The sequence below is a fragment of the Aulostomus chinensis genome, chromosome 10, assembly GCF_037954235.1.
Source record: "Aulostomus chinensis isolate RoL2024-O1b breed Wild chromosome 10, RoL_Achi_v1.0, whole genome shotgun sequence".
NCBI lineage: Eukaryota > Metazoa > Chordata > Actinopteri > Syngnathiformes > Aulostomidae > Aulostomus > Aulostomus chinensis.
The window spans coordinates 17,495,486-17,505,243 of record NC_141329.1 but is presented as its reverse complement, the minus strand read 5'-3'; the positions used below and the strand labels follow the sequence as shown (position 1 = coordinate 17,505,243).

Below are 9,758 nucleotides of genomic sequence, written 5' to 3'. Positions count from 1 at the left end.
TTGCAGTTTTCAATGGTGAAGAAGAAAAAAAAATCCTGGATTTACCCTGTGGAAATTCCGAAACGCTGGTTCTGCTTTGCCCCTGCTCCACTCAAGCGTCATGAACAATTATATATTCATATACCAGGTGAGAGCCAACAAATAAATAAAGCAGTCACATAACCTCTTAAGTGGTGATAAAGTATTAAAACTGGTAGTCAAACTACAAGGAGGTGTGATACTAAATCAGTGAGTTAGTATTTTCTTTTGTTCTGTGTTAGTTCTGCAGTCTCTTGGTGCAAACAGCATTTAAGGTTCTGCTGATCTAAATTAATACATGATGTGAAGATTGGGAATCCAGAGATTTCATTAAAGTAGAAATGAATTGAATAAAAGTCGCAAAAAAAAAAAAAAAGTGAAATCATTCAACTCAAACTTTGTGTCAGGCCATCAGAAAAATACCAAGGTGTGCATCATCGTGTAAATTATTGATGTTATATAGTACAGACTTTTTTTCATTTGAAAAAAATACAATACATTGCTCCTATATGAAACATTTGCATAGTTATCCATAACTTTTACACCCCCCCCCCCCCCCTAAAAAAAACAACCAACATATTTCACATGGTCATCACATTTCTATCTGTGCACACTCAGGTAATTAGAAGCTGTATGGACAAAGAATACAGGAGAGCAAGTGGAACATGACGCAGAACCTTCCATTGCATCTATTCACTTCGTGGCTATTACAGCCTCCAACAGGTATATATATCATGTCACCCCTGTGCATGCTACATTCATGTGTGTCCTTGCATCCAAGGACATCTAATCAAAATAGGGACCCATTTAGTAGAACACAGTCACTGGTGGAAACCTTAATGGGAAACTAAATCCCAGATAATAAGACTGTGAGAATCAGAATTGGATTGGAGTCAACTTGCCATAAAAGAAAAGAAAAAAGTACATGCTGCTGCAAAGTTCTCAGAAGTGCTGAGTAGGATGAGACTGCAGATATCATCTAGAAAACTTTTTAATTAACCTTAAGAGGAGTTAGATAAAGGCTGTCTTCTTTTTAAAATAAAAAACTACCTTGGCTTTGTCTTTTTAAACACGCTTTTAGGTTGCTTCTAACATTTCCTAATCTTTATTTTTTTAAATTATCATCTTAATGCACTTAAAATGAATATATATATATATGAATAAATATACTGTATATATGCACAAATATATATATACATACATACACATATGTATACATATATAATACATATATACACACACATAAATATATATATATATATACACACACACACACACACACACACACACACACACACACACACATATATATATATATGTATCTTTCCCCCAATGTCCAAGTGTCCTCGAGCAAGATACTGAGCCCCAATGTGATGGACTTGTGAACCAGCCCCCCCGCGACCCTCAGTATATTGGAGACATAACAGGTCAACCATACAAATTTCTACTGTTTTTCTGCGTTTAATACTCATACCACAGTTCAACTGCAAATGATGTGGGCTTCATCGATAACTGGAAAAACTTTTTGGGGAGACCTGGTCTGATTAGGAGAGACTGCATTCATCCCACGTTGGCTGGAGCAGCTCTCAAAGTTATAAATATGGTCCAATTTATTTTAGACCCGAACCCCTGACAACCCAGAGTAGAGACCAGGAGGCAGAGCCGCTGTCTTACACGTTTCTCTGCACTTCCACTATAACAGTTACCCATCCGAAACCCCATACAGGCTGGGTATGCCCCCGACCTCGTCAGTGTATTCATTCAAATACAAACAGAAGAGGAGTCAATCAGAAAAACCTAACAAAGAATGAACACACTGAGTTTATTCAAAAGATATGGAGAATTCGACGTGGATTATTAAAGATGAGATCTCTGTCATCAAAAGTCGATTAGTAAATGAATTAATTTCTGACTGCCATATTGACTTGTTCTGTCTTGCTGAAACCTGGCTGTGTAATAATGAGTATGTTAGTCTAAATGAATCCCCTCCTCCCACTCATATTAACACACATATTCCTGGAGTCTCTGGCTGAGGAGGTGGTGTTGCTGTGATTTTTGACAGAAAGCCTATTAATGAGTCCCAAATTCAAAATAAGTTATAATTCACTTGAAAGCCTTACTCTCAGTCTGTCTCATCCAGCCTGGAAAACTCTACAGCCGCTTCTATTTGCTATTATATACCACCCTCCTGGTCCACAGTCTGAATTCTCAAAGTTTATATCCAGTTTAGTTCTAAAACAGAAAAGAATTCATTATTGTAGATATTTCAGAACTATGTGGATGTTGATCGTGACAGTCCCAGTACTGTTGGCTTCCTTTGTTCTGTACATGAACCCACTCACTCTCATAACTACACCCTCGACCTTGTCCTTGTCCAATAATTCACACTATCAAGGAAAACTAGATTTTTGAGATGTCTGCCTGCTTACGCCATCGTTAGATTCAAGGAACTGATCCCTCTGGTGTTACATTTGATGTCGTGTCCCATTATAACAGAGGACCCTGTTGTCAACTTTAGTCCCTCCAAAATTGGTCATTTTATGAACAGGCACCTTAAAATCAACGTTGAACTCTTAAAACTATAAAACGAAGGAAACAAGTAGTGCAGTACAATTCTAAACCCAACAGCTTGAACAAAAACAACAAAAAACTGGAGAGGATATGGTGTGCCTCCAAATTGGAAGAGTGTAATCTGGCAGCATTCAAATGTATAGGAAAGCTCTTTAAGCAGCCCATCACCCAGCAGTAACAGAGGAAAATGGCAACCCAAGGTGACTTTTCAGCACTGTGGCCAAGCTAACAGAGAGCCACAGCTCTTTTGAGCCAAGTATTCCTGTTTCCCTGAGTAGCAATGACTTTATGAACTTTTTAAATGATAAAATTGTACCAATTAGAGATAAAATTAATCTCCTTCTGCCATCAGCTGATACCAAATTATCTTTAAACTCAGAATCATTATGATAGCTGTAGGCCCAAAAATATACCGGTCCTGCCTTTCTCCCATTGACCTTCACAAAATTTTTTACAACAATTTCTTCTTCTAAACCAGACCTGGGTATTTCCCAGCCCGCGGGCTTTATCTGGCCCTTTGGGCATCCTTGTCCAGCCACTGTATGTCAGTCATAAACACAAATGAACAAGTATTTATGCTGCGTATGCAATACAACTGTGTTGCTTTTCTTCTGAAAATCCCGGCGTTTTTATCATTTATGTAAGTACTTACGTATCTGAATCTGTCTGCCTGCACAACAACTGGTGATGCTTGCCAGCTACCCCTGGCCCCCTTAAAATGTTGGCTGACGTTATAAAAAGAAAAGTTGATTCTGAAAACGGTGTTTTCAACAAGACATGGACTGCTAAATATCTCTTTGCAGAAGTCAAAGATAAAGCCGTGCTCTTCGTTTTTGGTCCACAAATTGCTGTGTTAAAGGGTTACAAACTGAATTGCAACTACGCCCCAGCCTGGATTTTTCTCACTGAACAAGTAAACTGAACTGAAAACATCAAAAGCACTTGTTGCTTTTTGTATGAAGCTGACCAGTTGCTTATCTTTAACATACTGTAAAACACCCTTTTCAGTATTTATGAAGGTTAACATGTTAAAAATCAAATGAAACAGAGATATAATGATTATTTTTGTTTAAAACTATTTATTACTTTTATAGGATTCTTCTTCTTCAAGCTGCACCACAATTGATAAATTTACATAAATATTTACAGAATATTCTTGTACTTCTGGTTTTTTTTTGCAATGGAAGAAAATTAATATTGAGCAGAATTAAGTTTAAGTAATGGTTGATTCAGACCCCAACACAGATTTTTCACGTGGCCCCCTGTAGAATTTTCCAGCCCTGTTCTAAACCATCAACCTTCCTCCTAGACACCATCCCAGCTACGCTGCTTAAAGACACTTTACCTCTCGTTATCACCTCTCTCCTAAATATCATCACTCTGTCGCTATCATCTGATTATGTTCCACTGTCCTTTAAAAAAAGAATTAGGGTCCATAAGTTTTGACCAGCTGTCGACTAATATTAACTCTTCCCTTTCTATCCAAAATCCACAGCTTTTGATATCATTGACTATCACATCCAACAGCAAATACTGGAATTTTTCATTAAAGAAACTAATCTAAAATGATTTAATTCATATTTACTTCGATGACCACAAGTTACCTATGGTGTTCCACAAGGTTCTGCACTTGGACCAGCACTCTCCACCCTGTACCTGCCTCCCTTAGGGCTAGAAGGTCATTATAAAGAAACACTTGATTAATTTTCATTGTGATGCAGACGATACACAGCTGTACTTCCCAGTGCATCAACACAAAGTCAATCAGCTGACTAAACCTGAGGCCCGTATAAAGGACATAAAAACATGCATTACCAGCAATTTCCTATCACTAAATTCTGATGAAACTGAAGTTATTGTGCTGGGCACAGTAACTTAGAAACACCTTGTCTAATGAAATAAGTAACCTGAATGGCATTACCTTGGCCTCCAGCACTAACAAACAATTCCAAGGTTACTGCATGGAACAATAAAAGGCATAACTGTCACAAAAGATCTGATTCTGAAATAGGGAAACATAATTGGCCATGAGACAGAGGCAATGCCTGCAGAGAATTAACATCAACACGACACAGTGGCAGTGACTGCCAGAGGTGGTCTCATTTGACACCAAACCAACACCACCTCATGACAGAACAGAAATCTCAGAGGCATCAAGGCTTTAATGTCCTCAGCAGAGACTGTAATGTTTCCAGAAAATTGTCTCACATTAACAAGGTACAATCCATCAGTTATGGGGATTCACACTGAATCAAAAATCCCTCTGATCTCTAATTGTGAGATGATTGTTTCCTCTTCTACTCAAGCTACATTTGAATAAAAGATGAATGGCACCTCTGAGCCAGATATTCATTTGCTTGCAAATGAGGATGTTTCTTTGGCTTCATATTGCACTCAAACATTGAGTCTATCACATCTGCTGACTGAGGGCTGGGAGTTCCTTGCCTATCTGCATCTTATCCTCATGTAATTGACAACCTGGCTCTCCTGCATTATGATAATGATGACAAACGATCCTGAGGTAAAGAAGAAAAGAGGGTTTCAAATCTGGGAGGAAACTTGTATCCATCTTCCAAAACGATGCAATCGAAGATTCAGGGAAGAGAAACATCATGACAGAGTAGTGTTTGCACCGCCAGAATGATCGAAGAGGCGTCTTCTGAGAAATCGGAGGTTCTGCCTCTACTCTAACCTGATGACACCTGAGATTACGTCAAGGTGGGCTTGCTTTAGATTTCAATCAATTCTCAACCTCATTACAGAATTCATATCATCAGTCAGTTGGAGAATGATAAAATACCAAAAAGAGGTAAACGTTGGTATTTCAGGAAACAATGTATGTTACAAGCAAGCATCTTCTTATCTGTTTACTAAAACTGTAAATCAGAATCAGATGATTAGAGACTGCTTGGGGAACAACAGTGCTTCATCAGTGTCTCTCCATAAGGTTAAAACGAAAAGAGTTCAAATTGAGACACCACGTTTGGAAAAGAGGTGATCATCGGGGACCAACAGTCAAAGCTGATACATTTCAGCAAGAATAAAAAACAAAACAAAACAAATTGTGGACCAGGGCAGCGTGTCTGTAAGCAATACCCCTGTCATCACTCAAGCTTTCATAAAACTGTTCTTCGAGAAGGTTGTGAGCAATGATCAGCGTCACAGCCACGTACAGATTGAAGCTCAGTGTGAAGTTAAGAAACACGTTTCAGGTTTTGTAGACTGTCCACTTCTGCAGCAAAATAAATAAAGAAATAAATAAATAAACCCTGAAAAATCCCTGAGAGGAAGAACATTCTTTGATTTGTTGATTGGCCACATGCCAACTAAACCAAGTTTTCAAAGAAGAGCCCAAGCTTTTGGTACCAGACAACCCCTCTTTTCTTCTGCAACCATGATGATACACTTGACAAATATACAAGATCCTCAACAGCTTTGCAGCACCAGCTACTATAGTACACAAATAAAAAGCTACACTTAGTAGCAAATTAGGCAAAAAGTACAAAATACCATGTCCTTTATGGATGGTACATTAAACAAATATATACCCTCCAAAAAAAAAGCGTAACCTCAAATGCTGTGGGTTTTTTTTTTGAAAACTGCATATAAAGACTCACATTAGTGCTTGAATATTCTATTCATAGACATTATTACACTAAAATACACCAATTAGAAATGTGTTGTACACTATTAGAGTATTTTATCAGATTATGATCTAATTAGATACCAAACACAATTACCATACTAGTTGTTACTAATAGTGTTTTATACTAGTACGAAGATTCATGGGAATGTCAATATTGTTCGATTTATGCTGTTGTAATGATTGTTTCAGTTAGTTGAGTTCAGACTTTAATTGTTGTGGAAGACATTAGTTATTATGTAATTTGAATGAGATATAAATGGCACAGGGTTAGCGACACTGTATTTCTGCGTGTGGGCAGTTATCACTGATGGTGAGTCCAAAGTCATGCAACAATCCGACACAATGTACGTGCTGATAGTTGTTATTTTTGTTATCCAAATAACAGTAGGATTTTCCTTGATGATAAAAAAAAAAAATCTGTGATCATTATCATTATCTGTGCTTCTCCGAAAATAAATTCTGATCTGAATGCATCCCAAATTACTATCCAACACCAGTAAACAATGCAAAGACTTGCATCATTGATTTCCCATTCTTGGTCTCTTATTATACTTTCTTAGAGGTTAATTTGAGACACAGTAAAACAGAACTGTACTGTAAAGTTATATGCATCTTTATTTCAAGTTGTAGATAAATTTGAATAAAACTTGTCCTGTTGTATTCATGTACAGTTCAAAAAAAAAAAAAAAAAAGTGTGACGGCACAAACATTCGCTCCAACCTGTAACGTTGTCTCTTTCAGAATCGAGACAAGACTTGAAATCAAGAAAGTCATTATTTGTCACTGACAGACTGACAATGGGCAGATTTCTCACGAGGCAATCAAAACTCACCGTGGCATCAAGACTGCAGTCCTTTGCCAAAAATAACAGGGATTTAAACACACAATCACTAATAATCCATAGTCTGCAGCTGAGAGATAAAGATGAGCAGATGTTGACTGTAATTGCTGAGGACGAGGACAAAGAAAGTGGCAAGAGACGTGAAGAAAGTACAGGCACAAGAGACATACTGATGGTGTAACGAGGAGTTGAGGAACAAAAGAGATGAATCATTTAGATCAGATAAGACAGAGAGCGAAAAGATAATTAATACTGTGTGATCAAGTTAAATCCAAATACAGATTGAAAGTGAGACACGAGGACACAAAAAGTAGACCGCGGGAAATCGAGAGACCACAAAAGGATGCAACTTTGAGACAAAGCTCCAAGTCTGGTTGAAATAATAAGATAGTTAATGACAAAACAAGTACAGGGAATACTGGGATAAAAAGAGCAAAAACAACTGTGAGGGCTATTTCTGGTCCAATTGAATTGATTCAGTTTCAGATATCATTGCTCTAAATATCATCGCTGTTGACAGCTTCATGTATTTATTTTTTAAAACTTTTTTATGCATTTCTACAGCTGTTGCTACATTTCACCTGTCCTCTACTCACCTTGAAGAGAGGGACCTCACTACCCTCGCAGGTCCAGTATCTAGGGATCTTTTATAGATCAAGGGTGAGTTAGACGGGTGGATCGGTGCGGTCTATGGTCACAAGATTTGGGTATTAACCAAGAGAATGAGACTGTGTAAACAGTGAGAGATGAATTTCCTCAGCAGAACAGCTGGGCTCAGCCTGAGAGATCATCCGGTGGTTATTTGGAGTAGAACCACTACTACAGTCAAGAAAAGATAAGATAAAGAAGATACGATAAACCTTTATTCGTCCCTCAGTGGGGAAATTGGCAGATGAGTTGTTGAGTGGGCTCATACATCTGATAAGGGTGCCTCATTGGTGTCTGGCATATTTTCCAGAGTTGTTCTATTGGTAGAGGCTTAGTGGTAGACCCAGCACATACTGGAGGGATTATAAATCTTATCTGGCCTGGGAATACTGTGGGGTCCCCAAGGGGACAAGGGACACCTGGTTTGCTTTCCTCTTTCTGCTGCCACTACAACCCAATCTTGAAGAAAGTGGATGGAAGGTATTTTATAAAATACTTTTCCTGCTCGATTACCTTTCTTCACATGGACTTTGTTAGTCCTTGAACCTGTGACAGATATTTTGACAAAAAACTTTTGAAATTGAATCACTAGTTTTGACCTCTTTTTTTTTAATCAGCATCAAGACTCATTGATTTTTACACTGAATCTAACTCAGTAGCAGCACATTTGAACATCACCAAGAGTGCTGCCACAATAACAGAGAATAGCCTCGCTGTTAGTCTAGCTGAAGAGCAGGCTGTAGGAAAATACTGAGAGGGCATTAAACATAGCAGAGAAATTGGGGAGATTAAATGACATGCACTCTCTGGGTCTACCTCTACTTCTACAGAATCTAACAGAGACAAATGACACAGTTCCTTTGTGTTGCTGTTTAATTAAACAGTTGTCAACCACTGAGCACAGAGGCATTCATCTGGGTGAGAAAACTGCAGAAATTGTCAAATAGAAAAGTATGCCATTTCCCTATGCAGTGACAAGCAATCACAGACCACTGCACTCAGCTGTAAGATGTCAAAGCTCTATCAAGACTGACTTCTTTAGGGGTCATAAAGGTAAATCAAACCTCATCCATCTACCCTAAGGGCTTTGCTTATTCAGCACAAAGTCTTCACTTACTGTAGAAAGCACTTAGAACACGACAAAAATACCTTGGACCTCTTAAAAAAAAAGCCTTTTAAAGTTTGCTCTTGAAAATTTGATGAAATATTGAAGTCAAGGTTTTCTCTGCATTGTAGTGCAACTAAATCAACGCTCCCTGTATCAAACACCATCGGTGAAATCACCCACCTCACAATTCCCAGAACAACTTGACACTAAATATGTATTTTCTCTTTGTTCTACAGAGGCCAAAGGTATGGATGAAGAGAGAGAGTGTTTTATTGTCACCAAGGGATCGAGCCCAAGGCGAAATTGCATTACACAGCTCAAAGCCTGATCCAACTATCACAAGCGGTCGCAATTATTACAGATTGAAAATAATAATGGTACATTTCAGAATTAACAACAGCACATATACATTTGTTGTGTATATACGCTAAACTTGAGCAGTCCGTTGACCCAATGGAGGCAAGTGAGAGTGAGGCGTCGCAGCAGGGCCGCGCCACCAAGCCCGGGCGGGGCAGGCTGCAGCCACCAGATGTTGTACTTAAGAATCAATTCACTTCCACAGACCTCGCACGAGAGTGAGCAGCTGGATCGTATCATTCGAATCTGACTTCAAGGATCTCTTAACCTTCAAACATGATTGAAGAGGTTAATATATCTTCTCCTTTCTCAGGAGAGTAGACGTATCGTGACTCATTTTCCAGATCACCCTCAGCAGCAGCCTTGACATCTGAGGCCAACATCTCCAAAAGGCCAGTTGAAGCTTCACCAAATGCAGCCTGCCCCTCAGATAAAACCTACCCACCTCTTGACATAACACAGGACAGCATTCTCATTTAAACTACCAGAGAAATCAGCGAGTTCAAATATTTTACATGATAAAGAGCAGTGATCTGATCTGAAGTCCTTTTCCGCTCAGCAGTATGTCC

General features: G+C 38.6%; 1 long non-coding RNA gene across 1 annotated transcript; it reads left to right on the top strand.

Annotated features, from left to right (window-relative positions):
• Positions 1 to 4: 4 nt before the first annotated feature.
• LOC147254547 (uncharacterized) lies at positions 5 to 9,208 on the top strand. The gene is made up of 4 exons (XR_015118064.1): positions 5 to 127; positions 637 to 741; positions 7,641 to 7,736; positions 9,069 to 9,208. It is a non-coding gene; the product is annotated as an uncharacterized LOC147254547 (long non-coding RNA).
• Positions 9,209 to 9,758: the final 550 nt, after the last annotated feature.